This window comes from Papio anubis, chromosome 12 (assembly GCF_008728515.1).
Source record: "Papio anubis isolate 15944 chromosome 12, Panubis1.0, whole genome shotgun sequence".
Taxonomy (NCBI): domain Eukaryota; kingdom Metazoa; phylum Chordata; class Mammalia; order Primates; family Cercopithecidae; genus Papio; species Papio anubis.
This window is the reverse complement of record NC_044987.1, coordinates 18,937,962-18,950,523: the sequence shown is the minus strand read 5'-3', so window position 1 is coordinate 18,950,523 and position 12,562 is coordinate 18,937,962. Positions and strand designations below refer to the sequence as shown.

The 12,562-nt window shown below is 44.6% G+C and overlaps 1 long non-coding RNA gene across 1 annotated transcript; it reads left to right on the top strand.

Moving 5' to 3' along the window:
- Positions 1-622: 622 nt before the first annotated feature.
- LOC108582054 lies at positions 623-6,833 on the top strand. Its single transcript, XR_001895172.3, has 3 exons — positions 623-1,027; positions 4,936-5,188; positions 5,997-6,833. It is a non-coding gene; the product is annotated as an uncharacterized LOC108582054 (long non-coding RNA).
- Positions 6,834-12,562: the final 5,729 nt, after the last annotated feature.

Sequence of the window (12,562 nt, the reverse complement as noted above, 5' to 3'; positions counted from 1 at the left end):
GCCTCGGCCTCCTTAATTGTTGGGATTACAGGTGGGAGCCATTGCGCCCAGCCTGATTTGGGGTTTTATACATTGGCATACTTCTGGGGTCTTGGATTACTTCTCCCCGATTCTTCCCTTGGGTTGGGATGACCACGTGCTCAGTGGCCTGCCAGCGCTTGGGAGGGGAACTTGCGCAGTGTGTTTACTGGAGTTGTAGGCGTTCTTCCTAGACTAGTGTTCCTAGAGGAAGGTCATATACCAGTTAAATGCTGCCATTTTGCCTCTTGGCATACATGCCTGAGCCCACTCACCCAACTCCTGAGATCTTATCGGGTAGCTTTGCTGATCACCAGTTTCAGGCATTTTCTTTTCTTTCTTTCTTTCTTTTTTTTTTTTTTTTTGAGACAGTTTTGTTCTGTCACCCAGGCTGGAGTACAGTGGTATGATCTTGGCTTATTACAACCTCCACCTCCCGGGTTCAAGCGATTCTCCTTCCTCAGCTTCCTGAGTAGCTGGGATTACAGACACCCGTCACCACGCCCGGCTAATTTTTACATTTTTAGTAAAGACGGGATTTCACCATGTTGACCAGGCTCGTCTCGAACTTCTGACCTCAGGTGATCTGCCTGGCTCGGCCTCCCAAAGTGTTGGGATTATAGGCATGAGCCACTGTGCCTGGCCCCAGTTTCAGGTTTTTTCTATCTATTGAGAAACTGCCTTTCCCTGGCATTGGCTGTAACCAATTATTACTTTAGACAGCTAACAATGGCCTGACCATCACCTAATGGTCACCTGACATTCCTGGTGGTAGGGGGCCCTCTCCCGCCCTGCTCATGCCTAACTACCTACTGTAACAAAGTGATGAAGGAGCTAGGAGGAGGTAAAAATGGATAATTTGAACCAGTGGGTAGAAATAAGAGAGCCAAGTCAACGGGAGAAGGATTTTGTAACAATCAGGGCAATCGTGGAATGGATTGGTTGAATGTTTCTCATTCCTGAATGAATTTAAGAGGAGGGTGTGTTGTGGAAGAGAAGACAACAATGGGTAGGTATTTTGACTCAAAGACCCACATGTTTTTTTTCTGACTTTGAGGTTCCATAATGTTGTGAAAGCTGCTGTAGGAAATGCCAGTTTTGAACAAGGAAGTGAGTTCCTAGAATGGGCACGTTAAGAGAATTAATCTGGAAGTTCTGAGAGACCCATTGAAAGAGGTAGAAAGGCTCCCAGAGGAAAGGCCTCATTGTGGAGACCGCGTCATAAAATCATGGGGACCTAAATGTATGTGCCGAGGCAGAGACAGAAAGAATGGGGGTGAATGGGTTCTAAGGAAGAGGAATGTAAGGATCAAGGGAGAGCTTTTTTCCTGGGTCCTCTGAAGGTTCTCTGAAAAATCAACTCACAAAAGGTAGAATAATTAGAGAGAAGGCATACAAATTTATTTAATGTAGGCACAGAGTATTCACAGGAAGGGTCACAGAATAATTACCCACCCCTCAAGGTAGATCAGAAGCTTATACAACATCCTGGCAAAATAGGTTATGAGAGAGAGGAGAGAGAAGAAGAATTCTGTGGAGGGGATTACTAATTGAACGGGTCAGGGAGCAGAGATCAACTTGTACGTAATCTTGCGAAAGGGTCTGTTCAGGTGCGGTGATATTCTTGGTCTTCGAGGGAGGGGAAGAAAAAAACAATTGCTTCTTTTGATGGGTCTGGGCCTTAGATAAAAGCTTTGGGAGAGACGACTGGGGCTAGGGGCCAGGGGGAAGGTCAGACAGACCTTGAGCCTTCTTCAGTTTGTCATGACAAAGTACCATATTTTGTGGTATCAGTTTCTGAGCCCCCACAGGAACTAGCAGGATTTGGAATTGATCAGATTTGGGGGAAAGCATGGAAGAGGAAGAAGTAACGAGCGGGGGGGACCCCCTACTGTCATAAACATGGATGACTAAAATGATTGTTAACTGTGGGGGAAGAGGATGAGTGTGGTTTTATACTATGCTATTTTTAAGAAGGTACGTGCTGTAATCTGTTTAATGATAGGTTTTATGCAGGAATCATCATTGTACTCTAGAAGCATCTAGCACGGTGCTGGGCACAGAACGGGCAGTACATGATAATGGGTTGACTATTAGTTGCAAGGGTCCTGGTGACAAATCCAGGCCCTAATATCTCAGGCAGTGTGTGTGTATGTGAACATTCTCTTCTCAGAGCTCTCAATGACTCATTTGGTGGGATAAACAAATTCATGTGCCATTCTGATAGGGACCGGGTTGGGGTGGGGGCGTAGAACAATGGGAGAGGTATTTTATAGTTCATCAGGATATTGGTATCCACAGCTCATTTTGTACATAAGTATTAATAGCACTTCCAGGATCTAGACACATTAAATGCTGAGTGACAGTGAGGCATTCAAGTAGAAAAGCCCAGAAGGCAGTTGGAGACACTCAACTGGAGCTAAGGAAGGAAGTCAGGGCTATTGCTTGAGATATGAGAGATGTCACACTTCAAGGAAAAAGATGTGAAGGCTGGAGAAGCAAGGGACCCACCTGAGCCTCAGGCAGGCCCAGTGAGGAAAAGGAGTGAGGGAGTAGGGAGTGGGGATAGGGAAGGCCAGTGAAGAAGACAGCCCAGTGTGTCCAGGAGGAGGCGGAGGGAGGAGAGAATGCTGTAAAATGCTGCAGGGGATGAGGCAGAAGAGCTCTGAAAAATGTATTTAATCTGGCACAGAGATAGGGTTGTAGGTAACAGCGAGAATGTAGCTCTAATGGAGTGGTGAGGATGGAGTTCATATCACAGGGTGTCACCAAATGACTGGGCAGGAAAGAGACGAGAGTAGGGGTATAAATGGACAATTTTGTCTGTGAATGGAAAGTGAAGTTTAGAGATGTGTGGTCAGCCAGGCACGGTGGCTCATGCCTGTAATCCCAGCACTTTGGTAGGCCGAGGCCGGTGGATCATGAGGTCAGGAGATCGAGACCATCCTGGCTAACATGGTGAAACCCCATCTCTACTAAAAATACAAAAAATTAGCCGGGAGTGGTGGCAGGCGCCTGTGGTCCTAGCTGCTCGGGAGGCTGAGGCAGGAGAATAGTGTGAGCCTGGGAGGCGGAGCTTGCAGTTAGACAAGACTGTGCCACTGCACTCGAGCCTGGGTGGCAGAGTGAGACTCCATCTCAAAAAATAAAAATAAAAATAAAAATAAAATAAAACAGAGATGTGTGATTAAAATAAGTGATTCAGAATGTAAGACCTTGAAGAATACAAAAAAGAGTTAAGAAGATGTCTTAAAGGACATTGAATTTGAGTTGGGTCCTAAAAAATGGGTGCACTCTGGTTGGTGGAGAGCAGTGAATGGAAGTTTCAGGCATGCATTTGCCTCATGATAACATTCTGGAAATCCCCAGGGTAGTAAAATGAGTTTGAGAGGCAGAGCACTTTGAACCGAATACAGTTCACGTCAAGGGAGGGTGGGACCTGGCGCTGTTTGCCTGCAGGGTCCTCTGATAGTTGGAAGAAAGTTAAATAATAGGTAGCAACTATCAGCTTATGACATGCAGATTGTTGAGGAGGCTGAAAGCTCAGGCCTTGGGGTCAGAGACACAAACCTCTGAACGTGGAACATCTAGATCACTTAGGGTGCTAGGAGTGTGACCTTGAGCTTCTTACTTTGAAGTAATACCTCCTTCAAAGCGACATTGTAGGAGTTAATGCGTTTAACACAAATGGCCCAGCTAACCATCTTTTGTACCAGAGAAAACTGATGTTAAGTGTTTTTGTTGTTGTTGTTTTGACGGAGTTTCACTCTCTCACCCAGGCTGGAGTGCAATGAGTGGTGCCATCTCGGCTCACTGCAACCTCCACCTCTTCGGTTCAAGTGATTCTCCTGCCTCAGCCTCCTGAGTAGCTCGGACTATAGTTGTGTGCCACCACGACCGGCTAATTTTTGTATTTTTAGTAGAGATGAAGTTTCACCATATTGGCCAGGCTGGTCTCGAACACCTGACTGAGGTTAAGTTTTAACCAAGGTTGCTCAGCCAGTATGGAGTGGGATGAAATCAAACCTAGTTCTCCAATGCCAGAGACTCCTCTTTCACTTGCTTTCCTTCTCCCTTCTTAACATTTGTTAACTACTTTTTAAAGGCTGGAGTCCAAGGTGTGCATGCATGTCTCTCTCTCTTTCTCTCCTATGCGTTTAATCACATGTGGTGGGAGTGGGCTGGAGAGAAGGGTACAAGGATAAATAAGTTACAGATTCTGTCCTTGAAGTGCCCATGGTCCAGGCTACTGGGGAAGGTACTATGCAGACAGGCAATTAAAATAAAATGTGATAAGCACAAAAATAGACTATAAACAGAGTGTTGTGGCAGCCCAGGAGTGAGACACTCTTCCTGGGAAAGCTGGGAAAGGCTGCATAGAACAGGTGATGCTCATCTTGGATCCTGAAGAATAAATCGGCATTTGTCAGATAGAGATCAAAGAAAAGGCATTGCAGGAGACAAGAACACAATGCAAAGGCCTGGACTCCTGTGGCAGCCACAGCATGGTATGTTCAGGAACAGGGCAAGCTCAAAAGCTCTGCATTTGGGGTACATGGTAAGAAGAGAGGAAGATGAGGCTGAAAAACGGGTTGGGGCCAAATTGTCAAGGGACAGTTTCGTGGCGGGCCAATGAGCTTGGGCTTTATTTTTGGGTGATGAGAAACCAGCAGAAGCCTTTGGTAGAGGAATGAGTAGGTTTAATTTTTTTTTTCTTTTTGGAGGTACCAGTTTCATTGAGATATAATTCACAATTCACCTATTTAAAATGTAGAATTAAGTGGTTTTTACTATACTCACTGAATTGTTCAACCATCACTACAATCAATTTTAGAACATTTTCATCACTCCCAAAAGAAATTTCATACCCTTTAATGGTAAGCACACCCACCCCCTCTTCCCCCAATCTCTCTCCAGCTCTAGGTAACGGTTACAGTCTCGCCTGTGCACCAGGATGTAGCAGTCTCTTATTGTGAGGTATCACCCAGAGTTCTTTGTCTCATGACCAGGAGCATGGACACCAAAAAGTGAAGTTGAGGTGAAAGTTTCAGAAGTGAAAGAAAGCTCTCTGCTTCTGAGAAGGGACCTGGAAGAGGGTTGAAGTTTTTACAGTTGAATGCAAAGGCTTTTAAAGGAAACTGATGAGGGATTGGTGCCTCATTTGCATAAGGTACAAATTTCTGGTAGCTCCATCCCATCCTCCTAACGCACATGGCGGCCCTTAGCTAGAGTTACTCCATATTGCTTTGTTCCCCTTACTTCGCATGTGTCGGGGGATGGAATTTTCTATTGTGGGCATTTCCAGGCAAGTCACCTGTGTAGCCTTTCTTATCTGTGCAGCTGTGGACACGTCTTAGGCAAGCCCTCCTGTGCAAGTTCCCTTATCTGTGCCTGCAGGCTGTTTTTTTTGTTTGGAAATATTCAACTAAGGACCCACCCTAACTGCCTGCCTGCTTTTTTTCTTTCTCCTCTCTCATAACCACTTATCTACTTTCTGTCTCTATAGCTTTACCTATTTTGTATATTTCTTGTAAATGAAAGCATATAATATGTGGCCTATTGTGACTGCCCTCTTTCACTTAACATAATTATTTCTCCATGTTTTAACCGTGCTTCATTCCTTTTTATTGCCAAATAATATTCCATTGTTTTGGATATGCCACATTTTGTTTATCCATTCATCAGTTGATGAACATTTAGTTTCTTTCCACTTTCTGGCTAGTGTGAATAAGGTTGCTGTTAATATTCATATACAAGTTTTAGTGTGGACCTAGGTTTTCATTTCTTTTGGGTATATACCTAGGAGTAGAATTGCTGTATCATATGGTAATTCTATGTTTAACAATCTTATGAGAAATTGATAGACTGTTTTCTAAAACAGCTGCACCATTGTACACTCTCACCAGCAATATATAAAGGTTCTAATTTCATTACATCTTCACCAACTCTTGTTATTATCTGTCCTATTTGTTTTACAGGAGGCTTGCTAGGGCATCAGTGTGAAGGGTAGACAGGTGTAGACCCCTTAGGAGGCCGTTTCAGTGACCCACGTGAGAGATGATAGCAGAATAGGCTGCCAATCTGGCTAATATTGTTACTGACTGTATAGACTTCTTGATCCAACTTCTCTCCTCTGGATCTACAAATGCGGACATGAGCAATCTGCTGTGAGGAAGAAGTCTCCTCCCCCTTTCCGTGGGGTTCCATTGAAGCCAGCAGGAAAGGATTTCAATCCAAGAAGAAATATACTTCTGGTGTTTACTGCTACTGTTCTCTTCGGTTCCATGGTAGTCGTGAGGACTTTTCTAGCTCAGCTATGTGACAGGGATTAAGGAATTTTGCCTTGTTCTCACAGGGAGGTACTCAAAATAGACAAAAACGTCTTTGGGCAGCGAATGAGATGGAACAACAATCATTAACTCTGGAAAGCAGGATAATGAGTTCCTTCTTATGGGATTGAATCCAATGGATAAAATTCTCTGGGCCAGCCTAGTCAGGACTCCAAACCAGCACCACCTTCCGATATACGAAGCTCAGCTAACGAAAACACTTTCTGACGTGACAGTTTCAAGAATGTCATTTTTCCATTTAAGTCCTTGCCACACTACCAGTATTCTCCAAAGTCCTGTATTAGTCCCAGTCTCGTCTCTGGGCAGTGGCCGCACGATGGTTTTCTGTTTTCTTAGGAAGGCCAAGGCTCACCTATAGATTCCTCTTGTCCTGAAGAGAGAGCAGAGGCCCAGGAGACTTGGAGCGGTAACACTCAGTGTCAGTGAGCCTGCTTTCATTCAATGAATATTTATTGATTCTCAACCACACGCTGTGCTCTGTGCTAAGTCCTCTTGAACACTGAACAAGACAAAGCCCCTACCTTCATGTAACTTTCAGTTCAGGCAGAATCTCCATAAAGGAAGAGAAACACACACACACACACACGACATTGAGAAAGAATATGTGTATGTGAGAATTTAAGCTTTAGTTAGAATGCAGTCACTTGCCCTTGAATTAGTTAGAATTGTTTGGCAAAACAGTACTCCTGTCAGCATGAAAAGACTGTAGGGCTATAGGGCAGACTCCCCTCTCCTGAAACAAAATGGAAGGGCTTGCAGGTGTATGCGTGTGTGTCTATGTATGTGTGTGTGTCTGTGCGTGTGTGTCTGTGTGTGCTTGCGTACACATGCACGAGAGGGGGTTCCTCGAGGCAGGAAAACCCAGAGGGTCCTAAAGCCTCTCCTCTTCAGTCTCCAACCCCCACCCTCCCACCTCAAAATATCTAGATAGTTACAGGGCAAAAGGAGAGGAAATTGTGGGTCAGCAAAATCCCAAGTTTATAAAATAAAGCCCACACCAATGCAATAAAGTGTGTAAGACAAAGACTTTCCTTTAGAAGTGGGAGCTTGAAAGTGCAGGGGATCACAAAAAAACAAGGAAGCGATGCTTCTCTCCCAATTATTGTGCACTCTCAGCTGTATTTTGTTGACCTCGCTGATTTCAATCAGCTTTCAGCACATCCAGCCTTCACCTGCTATGAATCAAAACCTGGAGGGCTCTCTGTTCTCTGTGCTCAGAAAAAAACCCTTTGATAAGGTTGTTATGGATGCAAGGCAGAGCGGGTTGGGCTGGGTGCTTTTCTTAGCCTGGCATTACACATTTATGATGCAAACCAATGAAAAAGCAAGGGCTCGGAGTGCAGGATCTGGAGAGGGGGGCCTGAGGCGCAGGTGGGGTGGGGTTTGCCTTAGGGGAGTAGCTCACCCCTGTTTGTCTTTCAATGTTGGAACAAAAGGCTGATGAAGGAAGGGCAGGTGCTGGATGGATGTGACCACAGGTCTCCTTTGAGGAGCTTAGGACTGTGAAGCTCAGTTTAGGACTTCTATCATGATCTCTGGGATCCTCCATGGATTGACTTTTCTCTTAGGAAGGTGAATGGACTGACAGTTTTGAGCACTAGAAACCTCTCTGGCAGAACATAATCTCCATGAAGGCAGGGATTTTTTCTGTCTGCTTTGTTCACTCATCTGTTCTGATGTTTAGAAAAGTACCTGGCATACAATAGTCATTCAATTAAGTATTTGTAGAATTAATGAATGGCTAGGCATCCTTGTTTTTAGGGCCACCCTGACAGGGGTGCATAGAGTACAAGATCATTTCTTCTCAGCTTTGGTGAATTTAGGAGCTATTCTGGGCTCCAGGCTGCTATAGTGACTGCTGCTGGGGGTGGATGGGGAGGATGATAGTGAGAGTGGGAGACAGATGGTAGAGGAAAATCAGGTAGTTCAATTAGCTTGTACTAAAAAATACAGATGCTCATATATATATCACCCACCCTGTACCCTTCTACTGTTACCAAGATAAAGAGCAGAAACCTCCTTTTCTGCTTTCTCCCACAATTAAACCCCCAAGCATATGATTTAAAAAACAAAAAAACAGAAAAAACTTCCTGTCTTCTTCAAGGCTACCCATAACATTACTTATTCCTATTTGGATGCTGGCTATTTATGTAACTTTGATTTTTCACCTCTTATATATCAGTTTTCTCATTTGCAAAATGGGCTTCATAAAATTGATCTCTTCAAGTGGTCAAGAAAATGAATCGATGTATGATCAAGCCCCTAGCACGTAAAGGCTGCCCCATGTGTGTTACCATTGCGTGCCACACAGCTTCTACCACTAAAACTAATTATTGCCGCTCAACACAAATGTGAGTCTAAGATTGCTCTGTGTGATTCAGGCCTGAGGCTGGAAGAGGAAGGGTAAGACAGCTCTTCATGACTAGGACCATATTTCCTGAGGGCTCGTCTCCCTCTTCTGATAACAGATTCCCTACCAGTCCTTTCTCAAGGCCCAGACTGATCGAGAGCCACCATTGGGTTTCTCCAAATGGTGGTGCCTAGGGCACAGGCTGTTTTCAGTATTTATTATTATTATTTTTTGAGATGAAGTCTCACTCTGACACCCAGGCTGGAGTGCAGTGGTGCGTTCTCAGCTCACCACAACCTCAGCCTCCCAGGTTCAAGTGATTCTCCTACTGCAGCCTCCTGAATAGCTGGGGTTACAGGCACGTGCCACCATTTCCAGCTAATTTTTGTACTGTTAGTAGAGATGGGGTTTCTCCGTCTTGGCCAGGCTGATCTCAAGCTCATGACCTCAAGTGATCCGCCCATCTTGACCTCCCAAAGTGCTGGGATTACAGGCGTGAGCCATCGGCCCTGGCCCTGTTTTCAGTATCCTCCAGTGAGACCCCTTACTTCTCCCTGGGAGCGGGGTCTCACCACTTAGTGCTGCTTTAACTCTCCCAGCATCCCCTGCCATGTTTTGCATGTATGGTGTTATATTTCAAATTTGACATTGGATCGCATGATCTAATGAAAGATTTGGGGTTGCTTTCAGGTGGGAAGGCCAATGTGGGAGCCTTGGGGAAGCAACAGGATGAGGTTTCTGTACTGGGTGGTGACAGCAGGCAAGTGGCAGGGGCAGTTAGCCTGGGCTCACCTTCCTGCCCCACCCCCATCAGCTGTGCGATGCCAAACATGTTATGAAACCTCTCTGTGGGTCAGTTTCTAGTCTAGAAAGCAGCAGTGATGATCTACTCAACAAATTTTTAGTAATCACCTCTGTGCACCAGGTACAGTTTCCTAAAGGCATTGACATCACAGGTCAATAGATGAGGATCTGCATGGAATAGATCAGATAATGTATGAATTGCACTCAGCTAGAAAGCGTGGAACACGTTAGCTATTGTCATTATTTCACATGGTTTAGATGCCAACATTTTGGAATATCCAGGACTTGTCATTGGTTCTCTTTGTTAGAGAGAATGTATGGAATTGGAATTGTCTAGAAAAACTTAGGTTATATGGTCAGTGAATCTGTCCAATATATGCTTCCCTGCAACTTTTTGCACCTAAGCACCTTGAAGGTACAACAATTACTTGTGGTTTGGGTCTTCCGTTATTCCAGCTGTACTATATACCTAACTCATCCCCACTGAATCTTCCTCTCTGCATTTTTAGGTAAAACCTCATTAATGTAACTGCAGCAATGAAGATATTACCTAGTAAGTATGTTGTACTGAAATCTCACTGTTTTGAAAATGCTTTTAAGATACAGTACCTCATTGGCTCCAGTGCCCAGGAACGCCCATGCCTGATTGGAGTGTGGATAAAGGTGACACTAAGCCCCTGAGAACTGTCATAACCACGTTGTGTTTCAAGTTTGGGAGCGTAGTGGTTTATCCTTTGTCATCATCTACAGCATCTATGCTCTTTGCCTAGAAGAGTTTGTAAGACTCCCCCTCCCCAACCCCTGCAGCCCCACATTGTAGACAAAAAGGTTGTGATAGACCGTGTGTGAGTTTGGGGATCAAACAAATAAGCATTCAATTCCAGGTATATCACTTGGGGGAAAGGCCTGATAACTTACTGACCTCAGGTTTTTCCAAGAGAAAATAGGGCAACAATATATATTCCAAAGAGTTGTATGAGAATTATGTAAGTGTCTATAGTAAGACGTGTCGCATGCCTCCGTAAATATTCCTTCACCTTCCTCTTCTCACCCTCCTCCTCCCCACAACACGACCTTTCCTGTGTGTCCCTAATGTTCTCTGGGGTTGATCATCGCCCCTTATCTCCACTATGCCCCGAGTTGTGGAGTGTGTGTGTGTGTGTGTGTGTGTGTTGTGTGCGTGGTAGTGGAAGGGGGTGGGGAGCGACAACATGGCGCCTGGCTCCTTCTCTGATCTGTCCTGCGGGAGGAACCTAGCACAGCAGCCCCACATGGCTCACATAACACCATAAGTAAAACACAAACAAAGCAGAGGTTGTTCTGCTTGTCAGCCTCCAAGACCATATGGAGCTGAGACATGATTGTATTACCTCTGCTATATTGCAGTCGAGCTAAACAGAAAAGCCATAATAAACTATTCTGGGAGGTCCCTGAGCTCCACACACAGAACACAAACAGATAAACAAGAGGGTGGCTGTGTTTTTGTTTTGTTTTTTGTTTTGGAAGAAGCACCAGAGAAACAAGGGAGAGAGTGAGAAAAAAAAAAAAACATGGAGGGGCTGGGCGCGGTGGCTCACACCTGTAATCCCAGCACTTTGGGAGGCTGAGGCGGGCAGATCACCTGAGGTCAGGAGTTCGAGACCAGCCTGGCCAACAGGGTGAATCCCCATCTCTACTAAAAATACAAAAATTAGCCGGGCGTGGTGACAGGTGCCTGTAATCCCGGCTACTGGGGAGGCTGAGGCAGAAGAATCGCTTGAACCTGAGAGGCAGATGTTGCAGTGAGCCGAGATAGCACATTGCACTCCAGCCTGGGCAAGAGTGGAACTCTGTCTAGAAGAAAAAAAAAAGAAGAAGAAAAAGGAAAAAAAGAGAAGGGGATAAAGTAGGAAAGAGGGCTATGGTTCAGGACCATTCTAGTGGAACTGGATCAATGGAGCATTGCTCCTGAAAAGATTTATACCCTCTGGGGGACTTGTGGTTTCACCTAGGCAGAGAGTAAAATCTGATGGTAATTTAACTTCTCTATGGTGGATGTCTATGTTTGAGAGGAGTTGGGAGAATTGAAGAGGAAAAGATGCAAACAGCATTGAGGAATATTTGGAACACCTTTAAGTCTACCCATATCTCCTTTCCTTTTTCCCCCTCCTTGTGTCCCTCATCCTCATGATTCCAGTCCAAATGGGTTGATGAGACTCATATTTTGTGACACAGACTAGACTCTTTTCTTCAGCAGGGTTGGAGTTGTGGGCTCAGAGAGAGAGAGAGAGTGTGTGTGTGTATGTGAATGTATGTGTGTGTGTATGTGTGGATATGTATGTGCAAGGAGTGGGGGTCAATGGATGGAAGGGTATACGTTCAGATAGAAGCTATATTGTCCCTGGGGTTGGCAGGCTATATGCCCACTGGGAGTCTTCCCAGACCTCAGGAACAACTAGAGAAAATAAATCAGGAAGAAAGACAAAATAAACAAAAACAAAATAAAACAAAACAAAACCCCACAGCCACAGCCACCCAAGCCTTACAATAGGAAAGGATTCCCAAAGTGTCAACAAACCCACATGGAAATGTCTGCAAGATTAAAAAAAAAACAAATTCCCTGTTTGAATGTTGTTTCTCCCAGGTGTGAAGGCAGGTCCCAGCACTTAGAGAACTGTTGTCTGTTTTGAAAGTGTGTATAAGGATAGAGTTCAAACGCAATGCAGCCATCAGCAGTAATTACTTTTATGTAGCAACTACGTCCCACTCAAACATTATAGCCACTTTTTCAAATTCTTAACTTATAAAAGCCATATATGATGGCAGTTGAGGATGAGGAATTTTGATTTAGACAAACTTGGGTTCAAATCCCAGGTCTGATACAATGGTGTGGGGCCTTGGGTCATCTAGTGTAGGAAGATGATATAAACAGTCTTGGGGAAGCAGCCTGCTTCTAGCCTCAAGAGAAAATGTAGAATTCTACTCTGTGGAGGATCATGGAGAGAAAAGAAGTGAATAGATTATCTGATGAATACAAATGTTTTAAAAATTATTGCTAGGC